Source organism: Gymnoscopelus braueri (assembly GCF_963280865.1).
Source record: "Gymnoscopelus braueri genome assembly, chromosome: 6".
Taxonomy (NCBI): Eukaryota; Metazoa; Chordata; class Actinopteri; order Myctophiformes; family Myctophidae; genus Gymnoscopelus; species Gymnoscopelus braueri.
The window spans coordinates 43,911,847-43,924,346 of NC_137607.1; positions in this window are offsets into that span (position 1 = coordinate 43,911,847).

A 12,500-nucleotide genomic window follows, 5' to 3' on the forward strand; every position below is an offset into this window, starting at 1 on the left:
CCCCCATTTGATAAAAAAAAAAAAATGTCTTCTCTGAGACCCCCAATCAATTTAGAACGAGTGACCGCCCGCCCCGTCCATTGAGTTTAATGGACAGGTGGCGCCATCTTGAGAGGTTTCCAGGCAGCTGTTACCTTCAATGGTGTGACTGTGACGTCACTTTCTCTTTCTATATACACTGTACATTCTCAGTGGTCATTTAACGCTGAGAGCGTAACAGTTTTGAACAAATTTGAAATATTTCGTTTTTTTGTAATACTGTATACTTCTACTCCACTAACTCTCAGAGGCAAATATTGTACTTTTTACTGTACTACACAATTGTTTGTTAGCTAGAAGATATTAGTTTGCACATTTAGATTATTACCGTATTACAAAACATACTTAAACCAAAAGTCTGAAAATCTGAGTTTTTCATCCACCCCTGAAGAAACCAAACAGGTCTCTGGAGTTGAAGCAGGGCCTGTCTGTCTGTCTGTCTGTCTGTCTGTCTGTCTGTCTGTCTGTCTGTCTGTCTGTCTGTCAAGCCTCTAATTGACAGATCAGCCGAGTGGCTCCCATGTTGTCATCACCCCGGTAATGCCATTCATAACCAGGCTGGATTAAAGAATCCCTCGACTGAAACTACATAAATTAAACATAATGAAATCCAATTAACATTTCTTTTCTCCCACTCTTAAACAATTAAATACATTAAATGTGGAAAGAACAGGAGCTTGGGGTGGAGGTGGGTGTATCGTGGGGGGGATATTGTTCGAGACAATTAGCTACCGTCAGTGGCGGACAGTAACAAAGTAAATTTACTTGAGTACCGTACTGAAGTACATCTTTTGAGTATCTGGACTTAACTGCATTTTTGGATATGTATGATTTTCACTATTTCAAATTTCCTATCTAGGAAGATTATGAATTAATTAACATAATGAATTAAACACTAAGCCCTATTTCAATGTGTCATCATCACGGCGCGTTGTAAGCTTGTAGATCTGCTATTTTCATTTCATTATTTCATTATGACATTATTTTCATTACATTATTATTATTTTTGAATATTACTGGAAAAACAATGCATTGGTAATGAAATGACTATGTATTTTGTACTTTTGATTACTTCTGTAAACCTAAGTTGTTTTAAAAGCAAGACGGCCTTTACCCCAGTACAATTAACTCAAGTACAAATTTGACAGAGCAACTTGTAGTTGAGTAATATTTGAGTACAGGAGTACGAGTACCTATACTTTGACTGTAATATTTGACCAGGAATATCTATACTTTGTCTCAAGTACTGGTTAGCTAGTGTTAACGTGGCTCATATTGTATTTTGCTCGCCACCTCGTATGTTTACAAACCAATTAGCGGCTCCAGACAGCCTCTCAATCAGAAGCAAAATGCCAGGTTGGCGTTGGAATATTAAGTGGACCCTAATAGAGTGAGTGCACACTGTGTGTGAGTGAATGTTATCTACCCAAGACCCTGTTGACAAATAATGATGATCATAATTCCACACAGACTGGGGAAAAAAAAGAGAGACAGCGTGATCCCAAACCGACTTTGACAAATTGACAATTTGGAAAATGCATCTAATATTTCTGTAATTGCACATGCGAGGGATGAAGCATAAGGTATTGTTGTTTTCTTCTCTTGTTTTCTTTTTTGCTTTTTACCCAGTTTTTCTCATTATGGCAATTGATTCCTCCCCACACACATTTCTCTGTGTGTTGTCACTGCTGTTGTGTTGTACCCTACTGGCTCACATGCCAGTGAGGAGCCCCCACCGGGAGGACGTAGGGCCTTCGTCCTACTTCTGCAACCCAACACTCCCCGCCGACAAGTGCCCCCCCCCCCCCCCCAGCCCATAGGATTACGTGCAGCGACAAATATCACACTCCCCGTCCGGGGTGTGTGATATTTGTCACCGAACACGGGCCAATTCTGTTTGTATATATGACAAAGCTGGATGCACCGCGGTGGATTCGAAACCCTATACTCTGCGCTCGTGGGCAGCTACTTTACCACTGTGCCACTTCTTTCATGTTTTTCTTTTACCAGGCAGTCCAGTTTGTTAGTTAAAACTGATTTCTCCTGAATGCCACAGAAATGGCAGTTATTGGGTCACTCCAGGTACATTCATGTGCACATTATCTGGGTTGCAGCAAGTGAATATTCACTCTTAAACCCTCTATTCTTTTTTTAAATAATTTTTATCCCTCGATTTTGTAACCCTTTTTTCACCCGGTGCCAATTTGCTAAGTGATCCTGGGCACTACATTCCCCCCACCAGCCTAGGGAGGCCAGGGCTGAGCTCATGCCTCCTTCAATGCATGAGAGCCAACTGACCTTCTTGTCACCTGACAGGGGGGAGTTTCCCTGATTGGACGTAGCGCGTGGAAGTAACACGTTATTCCAACCAGTTCCCTTTCCCTCCATCAGGCGCCCCTGCTGACCAGGGGGAGGCAGTATAGTGACCAGGACTACTACATGTTTTTGTGAGGGTATTAACTACCCTAGGAGACACGGGGAGAACATGCAAACTCCACACAGAGTAGGCCCTTTCGCCAACCCCACCTAGGGTATGGGCGCTGATGACGCGGAGGAGAAGAAACCCTCTATTCTTAGTGAAACTGACCTGAGTTACAACTGTACTTGAACTGCTTTTTCCCTGTCTACTCTAGGTTTGGTCACCGTTAGTTTTAAGCCTGGTGTTTGGGATCACCAGAAGGCCATGACCAGAGGACCTGAGAGATCTCACATTTTTAGGGACAGAGTTATTCTGAGATGTAAATTGGGGCCAGCCCGTGTTAATAGTTAAAATAATCTTAAAATAATTTCTGCAAGCAATAGGCAGCCAGTGAATTGAAGACACACCAGAGTTGATGTGTGATCTGTGACTTTTTTAACGAGTCTGGCAGCTGCTTTTTTGGATTTTGGAAAAGGGTGAGAACCACTGCTTTAGTTGATAGTGTTGCCAGGTCAAAATCTGATCATCATTGACATAACTGCTGGCTGAAGTGAAGAAGAGGAGCAGTTAACTGCCGCCATCCTGACCTCAAGCATTACTCTCCCTCTGAATTTGGCCCAAACCGCAAGGACATTTATCTCTTGTTTTTTATTAGTTTCTCAGTCAAGAGGCCCCATGCAGCCCCATGGCCCCGTCGGCCCTCCTCGTTGGTCCCCCTGTCCTTCTCAGATCCCTATCTCATCTCACCCAAAGCCAGCTGTCACTCTCATCGCCGGCCAGGCTTTCCTGCGAACAACAACGATCTTGCTGGGCTTTCTGCTGACAGATAAAGGGAAAAGGGGATGAGACAAGGGAGAGAGAGATCAGAGAGGAGACAGTCAGCGCAGGAGCAGATAGGAAGAGATAAAGGCACGGGATAAATGTTGAGGGGGTGAAGGTGCAGTGACACGGACAATCCTCTTTGTTTCGTTTACGGTGGCAACACTTTTTTACAAGGCCCTCTAAATGTATACATTATGTCAGGGGATCCCAAACCTTTTCAGCTCGAGACCCAAAAGATACATTAAGGTGTCTCTCCAGGACCCAAATGGGACCCTTACAAAATTATGAATTAATAACGTGAAACTGCACTATGTCACTTTCCTCTTCTTCCCCGGATTTTTATCCTGGTTAAGTGCAAGTGCTGCATTTTTGTTTTACCATTGAGCTAATAGAGCCTCCCTGCTTGCTCAGGGGATAAATCGAATCTTGACCTTCAGGTAAAAATTTGTGTCCGATCCTGTGTGAGGTGAGACATGACCTTTGACACGATTTGAATGTCTCAATAGAAGAGCAGGGAGACAAAATACAACCACCACAATTATATAAGTTATATTATATTAAGATACTCTACCATACAGATTAGACAAAATTACATTTTAACAAAAAAATTCCATAGTGCCGCTTTAAGCCCTATATTTCAAAAAGAGTGAAAATATGTGTTGATGTCTTGATGGTACTTCGGAAACGGGCCGTCTAATGGGCTGACTAATGGCATGGCACCTCTGACCCACCCTATACACTTTATATTTACTATAATAATGCTGTGTACTTTCTAATAGCTTCAAATTGATTGAGTTTTACATGGCTTTACTTGGCTTTAGTCCAGGGTTGTCAAACTGGCGGCCCGCGGGCGTTTTGCGGCCCGCGGAAAGGTCCATGGCGGCCCGCGAAATACTTTTAAAAATAGTAAATTGATACTACATCTAACAGACATAGAGTCGGAGTTTGCATTGCCTTGCTGTGCGTTCAAGCAGCTCTCCCCCCTCCCCCACTAGCTGCTACTTGGCTGCAGCGAGTACCTCTGATGGCCGAGAGGCATTGTCTCCCCAGCTGTGGAATGTTCTGGCTGATTGGCTCGTTAACAGTCAACTACTAGTCGAGTAGTAATGGCTATACTCTTTGATCCTCACACAGGAGTCAGCCTAGACATGTATTCTCTCTCTCTCTCTCTCTCTCTCTCTGTCTCTCTGTCTCTCTCTCTGTCTGTCTGTCTGTCTGTCTGTCTGTCTGTCTGTCTGACACACACACACACACACACACACACACACACACACACACACACACACACACACACACACACACACACGAACGTAGTGCAGTGTTATGAAAATAACTGGTCCCTGACATTGGCAAGTTGGTTAAAGCAAAGAGATGTCAGGTGTCTGGGAGCAGCAAGTGATTTAGATGAAATTTCATGCTGGCTACACCATGTAAATTTGCCATTTTTGAAAATATAATAATGGTAATAGGTAGTTAGAAGCAGTGGTAACACTTTAGAATAACTATTCGTTATAAGTAGTCAATAGATCATTCATAAACTGTTAGTTAATGAGTTATTAATGACTTGTTAATCATTTATTAATAGTTAGTTAAGGATTAATAACAATGCCTTATAACTGCTTAATAGATCATTTATAAACCATTAGTTAATGAGTTATTAATGTCTTGTTAAATGTTTGTTAACAGCTAGTTAAGGAGTTGTAACCATGCCTTATAAATAGTTAATAGATTACTAACAAACTATTAGTTAATGAGTTACCAATGACTTGTTAAATATGTTTCAATAGTAAGTTAAGGATTTATAAATATGCCTTATAGATAGCTAATAGATCACTCACAGAGTATTAGTTAACTGACTTATTAACTGTATGCTTATTATTTATAACTATGTCTTATAGATGCCTTATAACTAGTTAATAGATAATTTATAAACCATTAGTTAATGAGTTACTACTGTTTTGTTCAATATTTGTTAACAGTTAGTTAAGGGGGTATAACTATCCCTTATAGATCATTTATATATTACTCACAAACTATTAGTTAATGACTTGTTAATAGCTTGTTAAATATTTACTACCTGTATGCTAATGATTTATAACTATGCCTTATATATGTTTAAAGGATTATGAACAAGCTATTAGTAAAACACTTACTAATGGCTAGTTAAGTATTTGTTAATAGGTAATATATGTTATTGGGTAGTTATTCTAAAGTTGCAACTATTCCTCATTTACTAACATGAGTTAAGTATTTGTTAATGGTTAATTTATGTTATTGGGTAGTTATTCTAAAGTTGCAACTACTCCTCATTTACTAACATGAGTTAAGTATTTATTAATGGTTAATTTATGTTATTGGGTAGTTATTCTAAAGTTGCAACTACTCCTCATTTACTAACATGAGTTAAGTATTTGTTAATGGTTAATATATGTTATTGGGTAGTTATTCTAAAGTTGCCACTACTCCTCATTTACTAACTATTAACAAATACTTAACTTACCTTTTACAAATCAATTGCTAATGATTTGATTCCCATCTACTAATACCATAGACACGTTGTACAACAGCAAATGGGTGGTACAGAAATTTGATGTGATATTGTGGACATATTTCACATTTTGGTACCTCAACCTTGTTCAATATTTTACAAATAAATACCACAGATGAAATAATGAACAATTTATTTTTTAATTAATATGGAAAACAGTACAAAAATAACAAATGCATCCATCTAAAATAACAATAGAAAATAAAGAAATAGTCATATCAACAGTAATACAGTAATTAAAAATCAAAAGGAATACCTTCATAATCCCATCATAATCCGCCTTTACAGTCCAGATTACATATTGCTTTATCCAGTGGATATACAGCACACACATTAGCTTTAGCTTTATAGCAGGCCTTCTGCAGTAAGCAGTATGGCCACAGCAACACCATGTGCTAAAATTGTAGCTATGCTAATATTGTAGCTAACAGGCTAATAAGTGTTCCCAAATTATAAATCTTACTCTTTTTCATCAAACAAACAAAAAAGAATTCTTTACATTAACTAATAAACACAACAGTCCATACAGTTTTCATGGTTTTGCACTACATCACCTGAAATGCATAAAATAGAATACCCAATGTATACAGCCCCTTCTCTTGTGTCTTGTTCACAATAACTGAACAACATCCTGCTCCTTTCAAAATAAAAGGCAGTTCAGCTTCAGAACTCCATTGAGACACACTGCCATCTACTGACACAAAGTGGTTTTGGTACTACACTAACACTACAGACTAGTGTAGTTGCATGAACTGAACTGTATAGGACAATAAAATAAAAATACATGGATCATACATGGAACATACATGGAACATACATGGAACATACGTGGAACATTGCCAAAAAGGTAGATAAGAAATGACAGATCTACAAGCTCACAGCAAGACGCATTGCAACTTGTTGTGAGCTTGTAGATCTGCTATTCCTGATCTGATATTTCTGGCGAATGAAGAGAAACTGAAGAAAATAATTGCAACCTCACAAATTTCAAATTGAGGGTTATTGCTTCTAAAAAGGCCCAGTAAACACCCAGGGGTCAGTTATGAGTCCATTGCTAGTCATGGTCTGGAATTTTGAAAAGGGGCATTCTTCTTGAGTTTTTCTTCATTCAGTAGAAATATCAGATTAGAAATAGCAGATCTACAAGCTCAAGTGTGAGCTTGTAGATCTACTATTTCTAATCTGATATTTCTACTGAATGAAGAAAAACTGTTCAGTTCATGCAACTATACTAGTCTGTAGTGTAGTACCAATTCCACTTTGTGTCAGTAGATGGCAGTGTCTCAATGGAGTTCTGAAGCTGAACTGCCTTTTATTTTGAAATGAGCAGGATGTTGTTCAGTTATTGTGAACAAGACACAAGAGAAGGGGCTGTATACATTGGGTATTCTATTTTATGCATTTCAGGTGATGTAGTGCAAAACCATGAAAACTGTATGGACTGTTGTGTTTATTAGTTAATGTAAAGAATTCGTTTTTGTTTGTTTGATGAAAAAGAGTAAGATTTATAATTTGGGAACACTTATTAGCCTGTTAGCTACAATATTAGCATAGCTACAATATTAGCACATGGTGTTGCTGTGGCCATACTGCTTACTGCAGAAGGCCTGCTATAAAGCTAAAGCTAATGTGTGTGCTGTATATCCACTGGATAAAGCAATATGTAATCTGGACTGTAAAGGCGGATTATGATGGGATTATGAAGGTATTCCTTTTGGTCATTTCTAATTTCTGTTTTACTGTTGATATGACTATTTCTTTATTTGCTATTGTTATTTTAGATTGATGCATTTGTTATTTTTGTACTGTTTTCTTTATTCATTAAAAATACATTGTTCATTATTTCATCTGTGGTATTTATTTTGTAAAATATTGAGGTTGAGGTACCAAAATGTGAAATATGTCCACAGTATCACATCACATTTCTGTACCCCCCATTTGCTGTTGTACAACGTGTCTTTGGTATTAGTAGATGAGAATCAAATCATTAACAATTGATTTGTAAAAGGTAAGTTAAGTATTTGTTAATAGTTAGTAAATGAGGAGTAGTGGCAACTTTAGAATAACTACCCAATAACATAAATTAACCATTAACAAATACTTAACTCATGTTAGTAAATGAGGAATAGTTGCAACTTTAGAATAACTACCCAATAACATATATCAATTATTAACAACTACTTAACTAGCCATTAGTAAGTGTTTTACTAATAGCTTGTTCATAATCATTTGAACATATATAAGGCATAGTTATAAATCATTAGCGTACAGGTAGTAAATATTTAACAAGCTATTAACAAGTCATTAACTAATAATTTGTGAGTAATATATAAATTATCTATACCTATTTATATTTATTTATTTAATTATATTATACCTCCTTAACTAACTGTTAACACATATTTAACAATACATTAGTAACTCATTAACTAATGGTTTATAAATGATCTATTAACTAGTTATAAGGCATTTATAAGACATAGTTATAAATAATCAGCATACAGTTATTAAGTCAGTTAACTAATACTCTGTGAGTGATCTATTAGCTATCTATAAGGCATATTTATAAATCCTTAACATACTATTAAAACCTATTTAACAAGTCATTGATAACTCATTAAATAATTGTTTGTTAGTAATCTATTAACTATTTATAAGGCATGGTTACAACTCCTTAACTAGCTGTTAACAAACATTTAACAAGACATTGATAACTCATTAATTAATGGTTTATAAATGATCTATTAAGCAGTTATATGGCATTTTTATTAATCCTTAACTAACTATTAACAAATGCTTAACAAGTCATTAATAACTCATTAACTGACAGTTTATGAATGATCTATTAACTACTTATAACGAATAGTTATTCTAAAGTGTTACCGAAGCGTGAATCATATATGTGTTAAAAACGTATAAATGTATCAAAGCTGCTTCTTTTATTTCTCAGGAGCTTGCCCAGTGAAATCCTCAGTGTTAATTGAACTCAGAGCGTATTTAACATTCAATCTGGGAAAGCATCTGTGTCATTTTAAGATTTATTTGGCTATTAAAAAATAGCAGATATACAAGCTCATAGTGCCGCACTATGAGCTTGTAGATCTGCTATTTTTGAAAAATCATGGAAATATTTACAAATGTCTCCTAAATCCTAAATAAAACATTTTTTAAAGTGATATACTGTAGTTATAGCAGTGACTGAGATGTAGTGGAGTAGAAGTAAAAGTTCTGGAAATTGGAAATACTCTAGTAAAGTAAAACTACGTCAAATCTTTACTTAGGTACAGTACTTGAGTAAATGTAATTAGTTACTTTACACCACTGTTCTATAAATGTAATTATTTAACCACCCACACACATTACCAGGTATTGTTTAACTTCAAATTGAATTATTCTACTTAAAATGGTTTATAATAATAATTATAATTGGGGTAATAATAATAATAATAATAATAATAATAATAATAATAATAATTATTATTATTATTATTATTGTTACAAATTGCATTGTTTGTTTTCTGAGACAAGACAACAGATTGAAAAACAATGCTGTATAACTGAATGCGTGTGAGCGCGCATGTGCGTCCGCAACTGGTTCCTGCCCACATCAAGTCACCATTTGACCAATCTTGCCCGGACACCAAAATGAGTTTGATACCCCTGCTTTAGTCTATCATGAAGCTATTGTGAATCTATTCTGTATTATTAATAATAATAATAATAAACGTTATTTGTATACAGTAGCACCTTTCATGACATGAAATGCAGCTCGAAGTGCTTTACAGGGCAAGAATACAATTGCAGAAAAAGTACAACTACAACTATAAACAACACTGCCGCCATGTTTCCCCCTTTCCCATGTTATGCCATGGAAGCAAATTCATTGTATTATGTCATAATGCCATGGTGTCTCTCAGCTAGGCAGATAACACATCAGACATTCAACGGCTGAAAAGGGAACACAGCTTGATCGTTCTCACACATTCATTCTGCCCACACAGTCTTGTGTGGGAACGGAGCCAGAACGCAGCAGTAATTCAGAACCGATGCGATGCAGTGTTGGACTTAAAGAACGTGTACATCAGTTCATTGGTGGAAAGTAGTAACTATTTGCTCAAGTACTGTATGTGTACATCAGTTAGTTAATTGTAATGTCTCAAGACAAGTCAGCGCTACTTTGTTAAACATGTAATGTTGTTGTTAGTAGGAATAAACACAGAAGTGGACTAAAAAAGGGGAAGAGCCAAACCTGAGTTCCTGTTTAACATAAAATAAAGGCGGTGGTGCCCCCAGAGGCAAAAAAGAAAGTCTCCTTTTGTTTACCGAATGGTTCCCCTGATTTATGGCCTTGTGGTTAGAGTGTCCGGCGCTGTCCACCCTGAGACTGGGAGGTCAGGATTCAATCTCCCGGCCAGGTCTGACCAAAGACTATAAAAATTGGACCCAATGCCTCCCTGCTTGGCACTCAGCATCAAGGACTGGGGTAGCAATGGTTCCCGAGGCTACTTACTTACTTACATCAGTTGGTTTCCTTCCTGAAAGTGAGCCAAGAGCTGTGCCTCTATCTGCCCTCATCGGGTCAGCTACGGCTTTGTGATTCGTCCGCTAAAAGCTACCAGTTTATTTAGTGTGTACATCAGCAGGGCAGAGATGGTCCTTGATACGGACGCTGCAACAGTCTGCGTGTCTTATCTCTGCTCTACAGCCAAGAGAGAGGTGTGTGTGTGTGTGTGTGTGTGTGTGTGTGTGTGTGTGTGTGTGTGTGTGTGTGTGTGTGTGTGTGTGTGTGTGTGTGTGTGTGTGTGTGGGGGGGCAGGCTGGCAATGTTCTGCGAAAGCTTTCCCCACAATAACAGAAAATACCCTAGTATAGAGCCTTGAGGGACTCCAGTCAACCATATAGGGCAGGGTTCCCCAATTACTTTTCCCCAAGGGCCAAATTATGTCTCGGGTACCAAGCCGAGGGCCAGGGGCATTGTGCCCGCGCCGAAATCATGGGGAAAAGCTAAATGTTTAGTTTTTTATTCGTTTTTTGGGCGGTGTAGCCGCCCCTATAAGGGGGGTTGGGACACCTCATTAGTACACCCTTCGCTGTACTGTGATTGGCTCATAATTAGTACACCCCTAGCATTAGTACACCCCTAGCTGTACTGTGATTGGCTGACTCTATTGGCTGACTCTATTCAGCACTGTGATTGGCTAGCGAGACACATGATGAAATCAACAACCTATAAATAGGACTATGCACTTTTTTTAAGTGAGCTTCCATCACTGTGATGACCACTGTGATGACCACACCGCCCACTTCACACTGGGTGTGATTTTTTCTCTCTAATCGAGCTAATTTGACATTGTGTTATTTTAGACCTGGGATTTTTAAATCCTGTGCTGAGGGTCACACAAGGAAAACAAGACCAGGAGACCTGGTTCTGCCAGACCCAAAATGAAGTCCTAGTAACACACCTACAAATCACTTTATAACTGAAGTTCATGATGTCATGAATAGTTTGTGACGAAAGGGGACGTCACAAACTTTTTTTTGGCTGGGGCCGGAGGACAAATGGCCCTTGCCCATGTATGGACGAAACACAGGTACAAAGCCTCATGTAAGCCCAACCCCTTGGGTCTGGCAAAGATGCACTCTGGAAACAAAATAAGTTGAGAATCAACCATTTACTTAACATATTTGGTTGTTACAGCCTGCTTGAAAAGTAATACAGATTAACAGCAGCCAGTTGAAAAGTAATACAGATTAACAGCAGCCAGTTGTGTGTGTGTGTGTGTGTGTGTGTGTGTGTGTGTGTGTGTGTGTGTGTGTGTGTGTGTGTGTGTGTGTGTGTGTGTGTGTGTGTGTGTGTGTGTGTGTGTGTGTGTGTGTGTGTGTGTGTGTGTGTGTGTGTGTGTGTGTGTGATAGAAGGGATATTCAAAAGACACATTTCAATTGTCCCATGCCTTGTGTAATTGAACAATTTCTTTTCAAGTCCTCTTATCTTATCCTGTTCTTGTTCTCCTTCTATCTCACTCTCTGTTCTTCCCTGGTCGCCTGAAGAGAACATTAGCAGACTAGCAACAAAAGTTCATAATTGAAGTAAAAATATGTTCCAAGTAGATGATTGGATAAGGATTTGTGAAGGGAGAGAGAGAGAGATACAGTAGAAAGGAGGAAAAAAAGATTAATTAACACAGAATCTAGATGGACCTGCGTGATTACAGCTCTTTTCCCCTTCGACATCTGGTGGTGGGGGGGGGGGGGATTCAATTATAAGTCTGAGACATCTTTACAGTGCCCACCGGCTCACTCTCTCTCTCTAATGAAATCACTGTCCCGGAGCCAAACTCATCTTGCAGCAAAGTACGATAGGGATAAAGTTGAAAAGAAAGACGAGAAAAAAAAGACCCGGTTGCAGTGGGTGAGTTGGGATTTGGTGATGGTGCGGGGGTGGTGGGTGTGGGTGTGGTGGGTACGGACAGAAAAGAGAAGCAGGGGGAGGGAAATGTTTAGCGCGTTCGATAATGGGCGGTCTTTACGGCTGATATAATCAGTGGAGGCTGTAAACTAAAAGCGTCTGTATCAGTTAGAATCCCACGCTGCATGCGCTCACCGCTGGTGACAAAGTGATCTGATTGGCTGGGCCTGGTTCCCCTTATTTTCTGTTTCCTACTCATTATGTA